Source organism: Musca domestica, unplaced genomic scaffold (genome assembly GCF_030504385.1).
Source record: "Musca domestica strain aabys unplaced genomic scaffold, Musca_domestica.polishedcontigs.V.1.1 28, whole genome shotgun sequence".
Lineage (NCBI taxonomy): Eukaryota > Metazoa > Arthropoda > Insecta > Diptera > Muscidae > Musca > Musca domestica.
This window is the reverse complement of record NW_026712293.1, coordinates 8,178,315-8,196,561: the sequence shown is the minus strand read 5'-3', so window position 1 is coordinate 8,196,561 and position 18,247 is coordinate 8,178,315.

The window sequence follows — 18,247 nt, the reverse complement described above, 5'->3', positions numbered from 1 at the left end:
TTGTCTTAAAATTGGTATTTGTAGGTCATAGCGGGTCCCTGAGCGTGTGGCAACACATTGAATGTATAGGTCCACGTTGTGGTATAGCCCCCATATAAAGGTACCTCCCGATATTTAGTATTTTAGTTTTTTTTTACCACATTTTTTCAACGATTTGTCTAAAAATTGGTATTTGTGGGTCATAATGGTTTCCAGCTCCGGTGGCGGAACATTGAATGTATGGGTCCATAATTTGGTATAGTCCCCATATAACGGTACCTCCCGATATTCGATATTTTGATGATTTATGCCACATTTTTTCACGGAATTGTCTTAAAATTGGTATTTGTAGGTCATAGCGGGTCTCTGAGCGTGTGGCAAAACATTGCATGTATAGGTCCACGTTGTGGTATAGCCCCCATATAAAGGTACCTCCCGATATTTAGTATTTTAATTTTTTTTTACCACATTTTTTCACGGATTTGTCTGAAAATCGGTATTTGTTGGTCATAATGGGTTCCAGTAATGGGTAATTATAGGTCCACGTTTTGGTATAGCCCCCATATAACGGTACCTCCCGATATTCGGTAATTTGATGATTTTTGCCACATTTTTTCAGGGATTTGTTCGAAAATTGGTATTTGTTGGTCGTAATTGGTTCCAGCTTCGGTGGCGAAACATTGCATGCATGGGTCCATGATTTGATATAGCCCCCATATAACGGTACCTCCCGATATTCGGTATTTTGATGGTTTTTGCCACATTTTTTCACTGATTTGTCTAAAAATTGGTATTTATGGGTCATAATGGGTTCCAGCTCCGGTGGCGAAACATTGAAATTATAGGTCCACGTTTTGGTATAGCCCCCATATAACGGTACCTCCCCATAATCGGCATTTTAATGGTTTTTGCCACATTTCTTCTAATGTTTCTTTTACCCTAAGGTGGAGGGTATTAAAAGTTTGGCCCGGCCGAACTTAATGTTTTTTTACTTGTTGATTATATAAAATGTTTTCCAAAGCAGTATTTGGTTGAACAAAATTTTCAAATTTCTGATATTCCACTGGTGGTCAGGACGGTAGTCTAGTTCTGAAGCCTCCATATAAAAACATCCAAAGAACTGTGAATGCCAAATAAGAGTTAAGGTCCTAACGAGTACTTTGGCATTTAAAATTTTTAGTAGAAAAAAATTTCTGATATTCTACTGGTGGTGTAGAAGGAAATCAGGCTCTGGAAACCTCTATATAAAATCGTTAAAAGAAAACTGTGAATTCCAAAAGGGATTAAAGGTCTTAACGAGTATTTTGGCATATAAAATGTTCTCCAAGTCAGTTTTTGGTAGAACAAATTTGCAAATTTTCTTATATTCCACAGGTGGTCAGGACGGAAATCAGGCTCTGGAAGCCTCCGTGTAAAAAGGTCCAAAAGCTGTGAATGCCAAATGAGAGTAAAGATTCTAACGAGTATTTTGGCATATAAAATGTGCAAGTCAGTTTTGGTTGAACAAAATTTTCAAATTGTTATATTCCACTTATTGTCAGGACGGAAATCAGGCTCTGGAAACCTCCATATAAAATCGTCCAAAATGTTCAAATTCTTATATTCCACTTGTGGTCAGGACGCAAATCACCTCCATATATAAACGTCTAAAAAACTGTGAATGCCAGGACGGAAATCAGGCTCTGGAAGCCTCCGTGTAAAAAGGTCCAAAAGCTGTGAATGCCAAATGAGAGTAAAGATTCTAACGAGTATTTTGGCATATAAAATGTGCAAGTAGGTTTTGGTTGAACAAAATTTTCAAATTGTTATATTCCACTTATTGTCAGGACGGAAATCAGGCTCTGGAAACCTCCATATAAAATCGTCCAAAATGTTCAAATTCTTATATTCCACTTGTGGTCAGGACGCAAATCACCTCCATATAAAAACGTCTAAAAAACTGTGAATGCCAAATGAAAGTGGGAGCTCCTATGAGTATTTGTGCATATATAATGTTTTCCAAGTCAATTTTTAGTAGAACCAAATGTTCAAATTCTTATATTCCATTTGTGGTCAGGACGGTAGTCTAGCCCTGGAAGCCTCCATATAAAAACATCCAAAGAACTGTGAATGCCAAATAAGAGTAAAGGTCCTAACGAGTATTTTGGCATTTAAAATGTTCCCCCAATCAATTTTTTAGTAGGACAAAATTTTAAAATTTCTGATATTCTACTGGTGGTCTGGAAGGAAATCAGGCTCTAGAAACCTCTATATAAAATCGTTCAAAAAACTCTGAATTCCAAAAGAGATTGAAGGTCTTAACGAGTATTTTGGCATATAAAATGTTCTCCAAGTCAGTTTTTGGTAGAACAAAATTTTCAAATTCTTATATTTCACTTTTTGTCAGGACGGAAATCAGTCTCTGGAAACCTCCATATAAAATCGTCCAAAAAGCTGTGAATTCCAAATGAAAGTAAAGATTCTAACGAGTATTTTGGCATATAGAATGTTTTTCAAGTTAGTACTTGGTGGAATAAAATGTTAAAACTCTTATATTCCACTTGTGGTCAGGACGGAAATCAATCTCTGGAAACCTCCATATAAAAACGTCTAAAAAACTGTGAATGCCAAATGAAAGTGGGAGCTCCTATGAGTATTTGTTCATATATAATGTTTTCCAAGTCAGTTTTTGGTAGAACAAAATTTTCAAATTTTTATATTCCACTGATGGTCAGGACGGTAGTCTAGCTCTGGAAGCCTCCATATAAAAACATCCAAAGAACTGTGAATGCCAAATAAGAGTAAAGGTCCTAACGAGTATTTTGGCATTTAAAATGTTCCCCCAATCAATTTTTTAGTAGGGCAAAATTTTAAAATTTCTGATATTCTACTGGTGGTCTGGAAGGAAATCAGGCTCTAGAAACCTCTATATAAAATCGTTCAAAAAACTTTGAATTCCAAAAGAGATTAAAGGTCTTAACGAGTATTTTGGCATAAAAAATGTTCTCCAAGTCAGTTTTTGGTAGAACAAAATTTTCAAATTCTTATATTCCACTTTTTGTTAGGCCGGAAATCAGTCTCTGGAAACCTCCATATAAAATCGTCCTAAAAGCTGTGAATGCCAAATGAAAGTAAAGATTCTAACGAGTATTTTGGCATATAGAATGTTTTCCAAGTTAGTACTTGGTGGAATAAAATGTTAAAACTCTTATATTCCACTTGTGGTCAGGACGGAAATCAATCTCTGGAAACCTCCATATTAAATCATCCAAAAAGCTGTGAATGCCAAAAGAAAGTGGAAGCTCTTACAAGTATTTTTGATTATATAAAATGTTTTCCAAAGCAGTATTTGGTTGAACAAAATTTTCAAATTTCTGATATTCCACTGGTGGTCAGGACGGTAGTCTAGCTCTGAAGCCTCCATATAAAAACATCCAAAGAACTGTGAATGCCAAATAAGAGTTAAGGTCCTAACGAGTACTTTGGCATTTAAAATGTTCCCCCACTCAAATTTTTAGTAGAAAAAAATTTCTGATATTCTACTGGTGGTGTGGAAGGAAATCAGGCTCTGGAAACCTCTATATAAAATCGTTAAAAAAACTGTGAATTCCAAAATGGATTAAAGGTCTTAACGAGTATTTTGGCATATAAAATGTTCTCCAAGTCAGTTTTTGGTAGAACAAATTTGCAAATTTTCTTATATTCCACAGGTGGTCAGGACGGAAATCAGGCTCTGGAAGCCTCCGTGTAAAAAGGTCCAAAAGCTGTGAATACCAAATGAGAGTAAAGATTCTAACGAGTATTTTGGCATATAAAATGTGCAAGTCAGTTTTGGTTGAACAAAATTTTCAAATTGTTATATTCCACTTATTGTCAGGACGGAAATCAGGCTCTGGAAACCTCCATATAAAATCGTCCAAAATGTTCAAATTCTTATATTCCACTTGTGGTCAGGACGCAAATCACCTCCATATAAAAACGTCTAAAAAACTGTGAATGCCAAATGAAAGTGGGAGCTCCTATGAGTATTTGTGCATATATAATGTTTTCCAAGTCAATTTTTAGTAGAACCAAATGTTCAAATTCTTATATTCCATTTGTGGTCAGGACGGTAGTCTAGCTCTTTAAGCCTCCATATAAAAACATCCAAAGAACTGTGAATGCCAAATAAGAGTAAAGGTCCTAACGAGTATTTTGGCATTTAAAATGTTCCCCCAATCAATTTTTTAGTAGGACAAAATTTTAAAATTTCTGATATTCTACTGGTGGTCTGGAAGGAAATCAGGCTCTAGAAACCTCTATATAAAATCGTTCAAAAAACTCTGAATTCCAAAAGAGATTAAAGGTCTTAACGAGTATTTTGGTATATAAAATGTTCTCTAAGTCAGTTTTTGGTAGAACAAAATTTTCAAATTCTTATATTCCACTTTTTGTCAGGCCGGAAATCAGTCTCTGGAAACCTCCATATAAAATCGTCCAAAAAGCTGTGAATGCCAAATGAAAGTAAAGATTCTAACGAGTATTTTGGCATATAGAATGTTTTCCAAGTTAGTACTTGGTGGAATAAAATGTTAAAACTCTTATATTCCACTTGTGGTCAGGACGGAAATCAATCTCTGGAAACCTCCATATTAAATCGTCCAAAAAGCTGTGAATGCCAAAAGAAAGTGGAAGCTCTTACAAGTATTTTTGATTATATAAAATGTTTTCCAAAGCAGTATTTGGTTGAACAAAATTTTCAAATTTCTGATATTCCACTGGTGGTCAGGACGGTAGTCTAGCTCTGAAGCCTCCATATAAAAACATCCAAAGAACTGTGAATGCCAAATAAGAGTTAAGGTCCTAACGAGTACTTTGGCATTTAAAATGTTCCCACACTCAAATTTTTAGTAGAAAAAAATTTCTGATATTCTACTGGTGGTGTGGAAGGAAATCAGGCTCTGGAAACCTCTATATAAAATCGTTAAAAAAAATTGTGAATTCCAAAAGGGATTAAAGGTCTTAACGAGTATTTTGGCATATAAAATATTTTCTAAGTCAATTTTTGGTAGAACAAAATGTTCAAATTCTTATATTCCATTTGTGGTCTGGACGGAAATCTGGCTCTGGAAGCCTCCATATAAAAACGTCTAAAAAACTGTGAATGCCAAATGAAAGTGGAAGCTCCTATGAGTATTTGTTCATATATAATGTTTTCCAAGTCAGTTTTTGGTAGAACAAAATTTTCAAATTCTTGTATTCCACTTTTTGTCAGGACGGAAATCAGTCTCTGGAAACCTCCAAATAAAATCGTCCAAAAAGCTGTGAATGCCAAATGAAAGTAAAGATTCTAACGAGTATTTTGTCATATAAAATATTTTCTAAGTCAATTTTTGGTAGAACAAAATGTTCAAATTCTTATATTCCATTTGTGGTCTGGACGGAAATCTGGCTCTAGAAGCCTCCACATAAAAACGTCTAAAAAACTGTGAATGCCAAATGAAAGTGGGAGCTCCTATGAGTATTTGTGCATATATAATGATTTCCAAGTCAATTTTTGTAGAACAAAATGTTCAAATTCTTATATTCCATTTGTGGTCAGGACGGTAGTCTAGCTCTGGAAGCCTCCATATAAAAACATCCAAACAACTGTGAATGCCAAATAAGAGTAAAGGTCCTAACGAGTATTTTGGCATTTAAAATGAAAGTTAAAGCTCTTACAAGTATTTTTGCATATAAAATGTTCGCCAAATCAGTTTTTGGTAGAACAAAATGTTCAAATTTCTGATATTCCACTGGTGGTCAGGACGGTAGTCTAGCTCTGGAAGCCTCCATATAAAAACATCCAAGGAACTGTGAATGCCAAATAAGAGTAAAGGTCCTAACGAGTATTTTGGCATTTAAAATGTTCCCCCACTCATTTTTTTAGTAGAAAAAAAATTAAAAATTTCTGATATTCTACTGGTGGTCTGGAAGGAAATCAGGCTCTGGAAACCTCTATATAAAATCGTTCAAAAAACTGTGAATTCCAAAAAGGATTAAAGGTCTTAACGAGTATTTTGGCATATAAAATGTTCTCCAAGTCAGTTTTTGGTAAAACAAAATTTTCAAATTCTTATATTCCACTTTTTGTCAGGACGGAAATCAGTCTCTGGAAACCTCCAAATAAAATCGTCCAAAAAGCTGTGAATGTCAAATGAAAGTAAAGATTCTAACGAATATTATGTCATATAAAATATTTTTTAAGTTTAAGTGGTAGAACAAAATGTTCAAATTCTTATATTCCACTTGTGGTCAGGACGCAAATCACCTCCATATAAAAACGTCTAAAAAACTGTGACTGCCAAATGAAAGTGGGAGCTTCTATGGGTATTTGTGCACATACAATGTTTTCCAAGTCAATTTTTGGTAGAACAAAATGTTCAAATTCTTATATTCCATTTGTGGTCAGGGCGGTAGTCTAGCTCTGGAAGCCTCCATATAAAAACATCCAAAGAACTGTGAATGCCAAATAAGAGTAAAAGTCCTAACGAGTATTTTGGCATTTAAAATGTTCCCCCACTCATTTTTTAGTAGAAACAATTTTAAAAATTTCTGATATTCTACTGGTGGTCTGGAAGGAAATCAGGCTCTGGAAACCTCTATATAAAATCGTTCAAAACTGTGAATTCCAAAAGAGATTAAAGGTCTTAACGAGTAAACTGTTCTCCAAATCAGCTTTTCGTAGAACAAATTTGCAAATTTTCTTATATTCCACAGGTGGTCTGGACGGAAATCAGGCTCTGGAAACCTCCGTGTAAAAAGGTCCAAAAGCTGTGAATGCCAAATGAGAGTAAAGATTCTAACGAGTATTTTGGCATATAAAATGTGCAAGTCAGTTTTGGTTGAACAAAATTTTCAAATTGTTATATTCCACTTATTGTCAGGACGGAAATCAGGCTCTGGAAACCTCCATATAAAATCGTCCAAATGTTCAAATTCTTATATTCCACTTGTGGTCAGGACGCAAATAACCTCCATATAAAAACGTCGAAAAACTGTGAATGCCAAATGAAAGTGGGAGCTCCTATGAGTATTTGTGCATATATAATGTTTTCCATGTCAATTTTTGGTAGAACAAAATGTTCAAATTCTTATATTTCATTTGTGGTCAGGACGGTAGTCTAGCTCTGGAAGCCTCCATATAAAAACATCCAAAGAACTGTGAATGCCAAATAAGAGTAAAGGTCCTAACCAGTATTTTGGCACTTAAAATGTTCCCCCACTCAATTTTTTGGTAGAAAAAATTTTAAAAATTTCTGATATTCTACTGGTGGTCTGGAAGGAAATCAGGCTCTGGAAACCTCTACATAAAATCGTTCAAAAGCTGTGAATTCCGAAAGAGATTAAAGGTCTTAACGAGTATTTTGGCATATAAACTGTTCTCGAAATCAGTTTTTGTTAGAACAAATTTGCCAATTTTCTTATATTCCACAGGTGGTCAGGACGGAAATCAGGCTCTGGAACCCTCCGTGTAAAAAGGTCCAAAAGCTGTGAATGCCAAATGAGAGTAAAAATTCTAACGAGTATTTTGGCATATAAAATGTGCAAGTCAGTTTTGGTTGAACAAAATTTTCAAATTGTTATATTCCACTTATTGTCAGGACGGACATCCGACTCTGGAAACCTCCATATAAAATCGTCCAAAATGTTCAAATTCTTATATTCCACTTGTGGTCAGGACGCAAATCACCTCCATATAAAAACGTCGAAAAAACTGTGAATGCCAAATGAAAGTGGGAGCTCCTATGAGTATTTGTGCATATATAATGTTTTCCAAGTCAATTTTTGGTAGAACAAAATGTTCAAATTCTTATATTCCATTTGTGGTCAGGACGGTAGTCTAGCTCTGGAAGCCTCCATATAAAAACATCCAAAAAACTGTGAATGCCAAATAAGAGTAAAGGTCCTAACGAGTATTTTGGCATTTAAAATGAAAGTTAAAGCTCTTACAAGTATTTTTGCATATAAAATGTTCTCCAAATCAGTTTTTGGTAGAACAAAATGTTCAAATTTCTGATATTCCACTGGTGGTCAGGACGGTAATCTAGCTCTGGAAGCCTCCATATAAAAACATCCAAAGAACTGTGAATGCCAAATAAGAGTAAAGGTCCTAACGAGTATTTTGGCATTTAAAATGTTCCCCCACTCATTTTTTTAGTAGAAAAAAAATTTAATATTTCTGATATTCTACTGGTGGTCTGGAAGGAAATCAGGCTCTGGAAACCTCTATATAAAATCGTTCAAAAAACTGTGAATTCCAAAAAGGATTAAAGGTCTTAACGAGTATTTTGGCATATAAAATGTTCTCCAAGTCAGTTTTTCTTAAAACAAAATTTTAAAATTCTTATATTCCACTTTTTGTCAGGACGGAAATCATGCTCAGGAAACCTCCATATAACATCGTCCAAAAAGCTGTAAATGCCAAATGAAAGTAAAGATTCTAACGAATATTTTGTCATATAAAATATTTTTTAAGTTTAAGTGGTAGAGCAAAATGTTCAAATTCTTATATTCCATTTGTGGTCTGGACGGAAATCTGGCTCTGGAAGCCTCCATATAAAAACGTCTAAAAAACTGTAAATGCCAAATGAAAGTGGGAGCTCCTATGAGTATTTGTGCATATATAATGTTTTCAAAGTCAATTTTTGGTAGAACAAAATGTTCAAATTCTTATATTCCACTTGTGGTCAGGACGCAAATATCCTCCATATAAAAACGTCGAAAAAACTGTGAATGCCAAATGAAAGTGGGAGCTCCTATGAGTATTTGTGCATATATAATGTTTTCCATGTCAATTTTTGGTAGAACAAAATGTTCAAATTCTTATATTTCATTTGTGGTCAGGACGGTAGTCTAGGAAGCCTCCATATAAAAACATCCAAAGAACTGTGAATGCCAAATAAGAGTAAAGGTCCTAACGAGTATTTTGGCATTTAAAATGTTTCCCCACTCAATTTTTTAGTAGAAAAAATTTTAAAAATTTCTGATATTCTACTGGTGGTCTGGAAGGAAATCAGGCTCTGGAAACCTCTACATAAAATCGTTCAAAACTGTGAATTCCAAAAGAGATTAAAGGTCTTAACGAGTAAACTGTTCTCCAAATCAGCTTTTCGTAGAACAAATTTGCAAATTTTCTTATATTCCACAGGTGGTCTGGACGGAAATCAGGCTCTGGAAACCTCCGTGTAAAAAGGTCCAAAAGCTGTGAATGCCAAATGAGAGTAAAGATTCTAACGAGTATTTTGGCATATAAAATGTGCAAGTCAGTTTTGGTTGAACAAAATTTTCAAATTGTTATATTCCACTTATTGTCAGGACGGAAATCAGGCTCTGGAAACCTCCATATAAAATCGTCCAAAATGTTCAAATTCTTATATTCCACTTGTGGTCAGGACGCAAATAACCTCCATATAAAAACGTCGAAAAACTGTGAATGCCAAATGAAAGTGGGAGCTCCTATGAGTATTTGTGCATATATAATGTTTTCCATGTCAATTTTTGGTAGAACAAAATGTTCAAATTCTTATATTTCATTTGTGGTCAGGACGGTAGTCTAGCTCTGGAAGCCTCCATATAAAAACATCCAAAGAACTGTGAATGCCAAATAAGAGTAAAGGTCCTAACGAGTATTTTGGCACTTAAAATGTTCCCCTACTCAATTTTTTGGTAGAAAAAATTTTAAAAATTTCTGATATTCTACTGGTGGTCTGGAAGGAAATCAGGCTCTGGAAACCTCTACATAAAATCGTTCAAAAGCTGTGAATTCCGAAAGAGATTAAAGGTCTTAACGAGTATTTTGGCATATAAACTGTTCCCGAAATCAGTTTTTGTTAGAACAAATTTGCCAATTTTCTTATATTCCACAGGTGGTCAGGACGGAAATCAGGCTCTGGAACCCTCCGTGTAAAAAGGTCCAAAAGCTGTGAATGCCAAATGAGAGTAAAAATTCTAACGAGTATTTTGGCATATAAAATGTGCAAGTCAGTTTTGGTTGAACAAAATTTTCAAATTGTTATATTCCACTTATTGTCAGGACGGACATCCGACTCTGGAAACCTCCATATAAAATCGTCCAAAATGTTCAAATTCTTATATTCCACTTGTGGTCAGGACGCAAATCACCTCCATATAAAAACGTCTAAAAAACTGTGAATGCCAAATGAAAGTGGGAGCTCCTATGAGTATTTGTGCATATATAATGTTTTCCAAGTCAATTTTTGGTAGAACAAAATGTTCAAATTCTTATATTCCATTTGTGGTCAGGACGGTAGTCTAGCTCTGGAAGCCTCCATATAAAAACATCCAAACAACTGTGAATGCCAAATAAGAGTAAAGGTCCTAACGAGTATTTTGGCATTTAAAATGAAAGTTAAAGCTCTTACAAGTATTTTTGCATATAAAATGTTCTCCAAATCAGTTTTTGGTAGAACAAAATGTTCAAATTTCTGATATTCCACTGGTGGTCAGGACGGTAATCTAGCTCTGGAAGCCTCCATATAAAAACATCCAAAGAACTGTGAATGCCAAATAAGAGTAAAGGTCCTAACGAGTATTTTGGCATTTAAAATGTTCCCCCACTCATTTTTTTAGTAGAAAAAAAATTTAATATTTCTGATATTCTACTGGTGGTCTGGAAGGAAATCAGGCTCTGGAAACCTCTATATAAAATCGTTCAAAAAACTGTGAATTCCAAAAAGGATTAAAGGTCTTAACGAGTATTTTGGCATATAAAATGTTCTCCAAGTCAGTTTTTCTTAAAACAAAATTTTCAAATTCTTATATTCCACTTTTTGTCAGGACGGAAATCATGCTCAGGAAACCTCCATATAACATCGTCCAAAAAGCTGTAAATGCCAAATGAAAGTAAAGATTCTAACGAATATTTTGTCATATAAAATATTTTTTAAGTTTAAGTGGTAGAGCAAAATGTTCAAATTCTTATATTCCATTTGTGGTCTGGACGGAAATCTGGCTCTGGAAGCCTCCATATAAAAACGTCTAAAAAACTGTAAATGCCAAATGAAAGTGGGAGCTCCTATGAGTATTTGTGCATATATAATGTTTTCAAAGTCAATTTTTGGTAGAACAAAATGTTCAAATTCTTATATTCCACTTGTGGTCAGGACGCAAATATCCTCCATATAAAAACGTCGAAAAAACTGTGAATGCCAAATGAAAGTGGGAGCTCCTATGAGTATTTGTGCATATATAATGTTTTCCATGTCAATTTTTGGTAGAACAAAATGTTCAAATTCTTATATTTCATTTGTGGTCAGGACGGTAGTCTAGGAAGCCTCCATATAAAAACATCCAAAGAACTGTGAATGCCAAATAAGAGTAAAGGTCCTAACGAGTATTTTGGCATTTAAAATGTTTCCCCACTCAATTTTTTAGTAGAAAAAATTTTAAAAATTTCTGATATTCTACTGGTGGTCTGGAAGGAAATCAGGCTCTGGAAACCTCTACATAAAATCGTTCAAAAGCTGTGAATTCCGAAAGAGATTAAAGGTCTTAACGAGTATTTTGGCATATAAACTGTTCTCGAAATCAGTTTTTGTTAGAACAAATTTGCCAATTTTCTTATATTCCACAGGTGGTCAGGACGGAAAGCAGGCTCCATTAAGCTGTGAATGCCAAATGAAAATGGAAGCTCTTACACGTATTTTTGCATATAAAATGTTCTCCAAATCAGTTTTTGGTAGAACAAAATGTTCAAATTTCTGATATTCCACTGGTGGTCAGGACGGTAGTCTAACTCTGGAAGCCTCCATATAAAAACATCCAAAGAACTGTGAATGCCATATAAGAGTAAAGGTCCTAACGAGAATTTTGGCATATAAAATGTTCCCCCACTCAATTTCTTAGTAGAAAAAAATTTAAAAATTTCTGATATTCTACTGGTGGTCTGGAAGGAAATCAGGCTCTGGAAACCTCTATATAAAATCGTTCAAAAAACTGTGAATTCCAAAAAGGATTAAAGGTCTTAACGAGTATTTTGGCATATAAAATGTTCTCCAAGTCAGTTTTTCTTAAAACAAAATTTTCAAATTCTTATATTCCACTTTTTGTCAGGACGGAAATCATGCTCAGGAAACCTCCATATAACATCGTCCAAAAAGCTGTAAATGCCAAATGAAAGTAAAGATTCTAACGAATATTTTGTCATATAAAATATTTTTTAAGTTTAAGTGGTAGAGCAAAATGTTCAAATTCTTATATTCCATTTGTGGTCTGGACGGAAATCTGGCTCTGGAAGCCTCCATATAAAAACGTCTAAAAAACTGTAAATGCCAAATGAAAGTGGGAGCTCCTATGAGTATTTGTGCACATATAATGTTTTCAAAGTCAATTTTTGGTAGAACAAAATGTTCAAATTCTTATATTCCACTTGTGGTCAGGACGCAAATATCCTCCATATAAAAACGTCGTAAAAACTGTGAATGCCAAATGAAAGTGGGAGCTCCTATGAGTATTTGTGCATATATAATGTTTTCCATGTCAATTTTTGGTAGAACAAAATGTTCAAATTCTTATATTTCATTTGTGGTCAGGACGGTAGTCTAGGAAGCCTCCATATAAAAACATCCAAAGAACTGTGAATGCCAAATAAGAGTAAAGGTCCTAACGAGTATTTTGGCATTTAAAATGTTTCCCCACTCAATTTTTTAGTAGAAAAAATTTTAAAAATTTCTGATATTCTACTGGTGGTCTGGAAGGAAATCAGGCTCTGGAAACCTCTACATAAAATCGTTCAAAAGCTGTGAATTCCGAAAGAGATTAAAGGTCTTAACGAGTATTTTGGCATATAAACTGTTCTCGAAATCAGTTTTTGTTAGAACAAATTTGCCAATTTTCTTATATTCCACAGGTGGTCAGGACGGAAAGCAGGCTCCATTAAGCTGTGAATGCCAAATGAAAATGGAAGCTCTTACACGTATTTTTGCATATAAAATGTTCTCCAAATCAGTTTTTGGTAGAACAAAATGTTCAAATTTCTGATATTCCACTGGTGGTCAGGACGGTAGTCTAACTCTGGAAGCCTCCATATAAAAACATCCAAAGAACTGTGAATGCCATATAAGAGTAAAGGTCCTAACGAGAATTTTGGCATATAAAATGTTCCCCCACTCAATTTCTTAGTAGAAAAAAATTTAAAAATTTCTGATATTCTACTGGTGGTCTGGAAGGAAATCAGGCTCTGGAAACCTACATATAAAATCGTTAAAAAAAAACTGTGAATTCCAATAGGGATTAAAGGTCTTAACGAGTATTATGGCATATAAAATGTTCTCCAAGTCAGTTTTTGGTAGAACAAAATTTTCAAATTCTTATATTCCACTTTTTGTCAGGACGGAAATCAGTCTCTGGAAACCTCCAAATAAAATCGTCCAAAAAGCTGTGAATGCCAAATGAAAGTAAAGATTCTAACGAGTATTTTGTCATATAAAATATTTTCTAGGTCAATTTTTGGTAGAACAAAATGTTCAAATTCTTATATTCCATTTGTGGTTTGGACGGAAATCTGGCTCTGGAAGCCTCCATATAAAAACGTCTAAAAAACTGTGAATGCTAAATGAAAGTGGGAGCTCCTATGAGTATTTGTGCATATATAATGTTTTCCAAGTCAATTTTTGGTAGAAAAAAATGTTCAAATTTTTATATTCCACTTGTGGTCAGGACGCAAATCACCTCCATATAAAAACGTCTAAAAAACTGTGAATGCCAAATGAAAGTGGGAGCTTCTATGAGTATTTGTGCATATATAATGTTTTCCAAGTCAATTCTTGGTAGAACAAAATGTTCAAATTCTTATATTCCATTTGTGGTCAGGACGGTAGTTTAGTTCTGGAAGCCTCCACATAAAAACATCCAAAGAACTGTGAATGCCAAATAAGAGTAAAGGTAATAATGAGTATTTTGGCATTTAAAATGTTCCCCCACTCAATTTTTAGTAGAAAAAAAATTAAAAATTTCTGATATTCTACTGGTGGTCTAGAAGAAATCAAGCTCTGGAAACATCTATATAAAATCTTTCAAAAAACTGTGAATTCCGAAAGAGATTAAAGGTCTTAACGAGTATTTTGGCATATAAACTGTTCTCCAAATCAGTTTTTGGTAGAACAAATTTGCCAATTTTCATATATTCCACAAGTGGTGAGGACGGAAATCAGGTTCTGGAGGCCTCTGTGTAAAAATGTCCAAAAGCTGTGAATGCCAAATGAGAGTAAAGATTCTAACGAGTATTTTGGCATACAAAATGTGCAAGTCAGTTTTTGGTTGAACAAAATTTTCAAATTGTTATATTCCACTTATTGTCAGGACGGAAATCAGGCTCTGGAAACCTCCATATAAAAACGTCTAAAAAACTGTAAATGCTAAATGAAAGTGGGAGCTCCTATGAGTATTTGTGCATATATAATGTTTTCCAAGTCAATTTTTGGTAGAACAAAATTTTCAAATTTCTGATATTCCACTGGTGGTCAGGACGGTAGTCTAGCTCTGGAAGCCTCCATACAAAAACATCCAAACAACTGTGAATGCCAAATAAGAGTAAAGGTTCTATCGAGTATTTTGGCATTTAAAATGTTCCCCCACTCAATTTTTTAGTAGGACAAAATTTTAAAATTTCTGATATTCTACTGGTGGTCTGGAAGGAAATCAGACTCTAGAAACATCTATATTAAATCGTTCAAAAAACTGTGAATTCCAAAAGATTAAAGGTCTTAACCAGTACTTTGGCATATAAAATGTTCTCCAAGTCAGTTTTTGGTAGAACAAAATTTTAAAATTCTTATATTCCACTTTTTGTCAGGACGGAAATCAGTCTCTGGAAAGCTCCATATAAATCGTCCAAAAAGCTGTGAATGCCAAACGAAAGTAAAGACTCTAACGAGTATTTTGGCATATAGAAAGTTTTCCAAGTTAGTACTTGGTGGAACAAAATGTCAAATTCTTATATTCCACTTGTGGTCAGGACGGAAATCAATCTCTGGAAACCTCCATATTAAATCGTCCAAAAAGCTGTGAATGCCAAATGAAAGTGGAAGCTCTTACAAGTATCTATGCATATAAAATATTTTCCAAATCAGTATTTGGTAGAACAAAATGTTCAAATTTCTGATTTTCCACTGGTGGTCAGGAATATAGTCTAGCTCTGGAAGCCTCCATATAAAACATCCAAAGAACTGTGAATGCCAAATAAGAGTAAAGGTCCTAACGAGTATTTTGGCATATAAAATGTTCCCCCACTCAATTTTTTAGTATAAAAAAATTTAGAAATTTCTGATTTTCTACTGGTGGTCTGGAAGGAAATCAGGATCTGGAAAAATATATATAAAATCGTTCAAACAGCTGTGAATTCCGAAAGAGATTAAAGGTCTTAACGAGTATTTTGGCATATAAACTGTACTTCAAATCAGTTTTAGGTAGAACAAATTTGCCAATTTTCTTATATTCCACAGGTGGTCAGGACGGAAATCAAGCTCTGGAAGCATCCATGTAAAAAGTTCCAAAAAACTGTGAATGCCAAGAGAGAGTAAAAATCTTAGCGAGTGTTTTGACATTTAAAATGTTTTCCAAGTCAGTATTTGGTTTAACAAAATGTTCAAATTCTTATATTCCACTTGTGGTCAGGACGGAAATCATGCTCAGGAAACCTCCATATAAAATCGTCCAAAAAGCTGTGAATGCCAAATGAAGGTAAAGATTCTAACGAGTATTTTGGCATATAAAATGTGCAAGCCAGTTTTTGGTTGAACACAATTTTCAAATTGTTATATTCCACTTATTGTTAGGACGGAAATCAGGCTCTGGAGACCTCCATTTAAAATCGTCCAAAAAGCTGTGAATGCCAAATGAAAGTGGAAGCTCTTACAAGTATATATGCATATAAAATGTTCTCCAAATCAGTTTTTGGAAGAACAAAATGTTCAAATTTCTGATATTCCACTGGTGGTAAGGACGGTAGTCTAGCTCTGGAAGCCTCCATACAAAAACATCCAAACAACTGTGAATGCCAAATAAGAGTAAAGGTCCTAACGAGTATTTTGGCATTTTAAATGTTCCCCCACTCAATTTTTTAGTAGAAAAAAATTTAAAAATTTCTGATATTCTACTGGTGTTCTGGAAGGAAATCAGGCTCTGGAAGCCTCCGTGTAAAAAGGTCCAAAAGCTGTGAATGCCAGATAAGAGTAAAGATTCTAACGAGCATTTTGGCATATAAAATGTGCAAGTCAGTTTTTGGTTGAACACAATTTTCAAATTGTTATATTCCACTTATTGTCAGGACGGAAATCAGGCTCTGGAGACCTCCATTTAAAATCGTCCAAAAAGCTGTGAATGCCAAATGAAAGTGGAAGCTCTTACAAGTATATATGCATATAAAATGTTCTCCAAATCAGTTTTTGGAAGAACAAAATGTTCAAATTTCTGATATTCCACTGGTGGTAAGGACGGTAGCCTAGCTCTGGAAGCCTCCATACAAAAACATCCAAACAACTGTGAATGCCAAATAAGAGTAAAGGTTCTAACGAGTATTTTGGCATTTAAAATGTTCCCCCACTCAATTTTTTAGTAGGACAAAAATTCTGATATTCTACTGGTGGTCTGGAATCAGGCTCTAGAAACCTCTATATAAAATCGTTCAAAAAACTGTGAATTCCAAAAAGATTAAAGGTCTTAACGAGTATTTTGGCATATAAAATGTTTTCCAAATCAGTTTTTGGTAGAACAAATTTGCTAATTTTCTTATATTCCTCAGGTGGTCAGGAAGGAAATCAGGCTCTGGAAGCCTCCATGTAAAAAGGTCGAAAAAACTGTGAATGCCAAGAGAGAGTGAAGGTCTTAGCGAGTATTTTGACATATAAAATACAAGTATTTTTGCATATAAAATGTTCTCCAAATCATTTTTTGGTAGAATAAAATGTTCAAATTTCTTATATTTCACTGGTGATCAGGACGGTAGTCTAGCTCTGGAAGACTCCATATAAAAACGTCCCAAGTACTGTGTATGCCAAATAAGAGTAAACGTCCTAACGAGTATTTTGGCATTAAAATGTTTTCCAAGTCAGCAGTTGATAGAACAAAATGTTAAAATTTCTGATATTCCACTGGTGTTCAGGACGGAAATCTGGCTCTGCAAGTCTCCATATAAAATGTTCCAAAAGCTGTGAATGCCAAAAAAGAGTCAAGGTCTTAACGAGTAGTTTTGCATATAAAATGTTCTCCAAGTCAGTTTTTGGTAGAACAAAATATTCAAATTCTTATATTCCACTAGTTGTAAGGACGGAAATCAATCTCTGGAAACCTCCATATAAAATCGTCCAAAAAGCTGTGAATGCCAAATGAAGGTAAAGATTCTAACGAGTATTTGGCATATAAAATGTGCAAGTCTGTTTTTGGTTGAACACAGTTTTCAAATTGTTATATTCCACTTATTGTCAGGACGGAAATCAATCTCTGGAAACCTCCATATAAAATCGTCCAAAAAGCTGTGAATGCCAAATGATAGTAAAATTCCTAGGGAGTAGTTTGTCATATAAAATATTTTCGAAGTCAATTTTTGGTAGAACAAAATGTTCATATTCTTATATTTCACTTATGGTCAGGACGGAAATCAGGCTCTGGAAACCTCCATATAAATTCGTCCAAAAAGCTGTGAACGCCAAATGAAAGTGGAAGCTCTTACGAGTATTTTAACATATAAAATGTTCCCCAAATCAGTTTTTGGTAGAACAAAATCTTCAAATTACTGATATTCCACTGGTGGTCAGGACGGTAGTCTAGCTCTGGAAGCCTCCATAAAAAAACGTCCAGAAAAATGTGAATGCCAAATGAAAGTGGAAGCTCTTATGAGTATTTTTGCATATATAATGTTCTCCAAGTCAGTTTTTGGTACAACTAAATTTCAAATTTCTGATATTACAGTGGTGGTCAGGACCGAAATCTGGATCGGGAAGCCTCCATGTAAAAACGTCCAAAAAACTGTGAATGCCAAATGAAAGTGGGAGCTCTTACAAGTATATATGCATATAAAATGTTCTCCAAATCAGTTTTTGGTAGAACAAAATATTCAAATTTCTGATATTCCACTGGTGGTCAGGACGGCAGTCTAGCTCTGGAAGCCTCCATATAAAAACATCCAAAGAACTGTGAATGCCAAATAAGAGTTAAGGTCCTAACGAGTATTTGGCATATAAAATGTTCCGCCACTCAATTTTTTAGTGGAACAAAATTTTGAAATTTCTGATATTCTACTGGTGGTCTGGAA